Below are 703 nucleotides of genomic sequence, written 5' to 3' on the forward strand. Positions count from 1 at the left end.
TGTTTGGTACATTCGAATAAATTGCGGACTTAGATATGTATTGTTAAGAAAATGATATGTATGCTAGTGCTAAAACCATATCATACTAGGGAAAAGCTTTGATTAGACTCCTAAACCACAAGTGAAATAGGTTGAAATCGACTTAACCATTTACCTCATTCAAGTTTAATTTGTTCAGTTTTAACCACGATCTTAATCAACAAATCTATTAATCTTTTTTCTGCAGTTCGATTTACAAATATTGTTTCTTTTATCTTTGAAAAAGATCCATAAATCATAGGTAACATCTTTTTTTTTGGAAAAACATTGAGAGACCCCAATTTGCGTAGAGGTTTAAATGAATTGATTTGGCCACTTATATCACCAAAGTGTACTTATCTTTTCGATCAATGGTCCTGAGAGAAGTCCACAGTTAAGCGTGCTTATGTTGGAGTAGTCAAAAGATGGGTGACCTTCTGAAGTGGTTGTTTGAACTGTGTGAGTGAGGCCAAAACACAGGAAAAGATTATGTGGTGATTTGTAGGATCAGTAACCAATTATTTAAGCCTCCTTTGTGTAGCAAACCGACGGTCAGATAGGATGAGCTAAAGGGCCTAGTGAGAGGACGTAATACCCACTAAGAGAGTGAACACCCACTAAGAGAGGTGGGCCCAGGGACTGAGAGTGATCATGGGGCCCCACTAGAGATATGACGGTCGGGGAG

This window comes from Capsella rubella, unplaced genomic scaffold, assembly GCF_000375325.1.
Source record: "Capsella rubella cultivar Monte Gargano unplaced genomic scaffold, Caprub1_0 scaffold_2, whole genome shotgun sequence".
Lineage (NCBI taxonomy): Eukaryota > Viridiplantae > Streptophyta > Magnoliopsida > Brassicales > Brassicaceae > Capsella > Capsella rubella.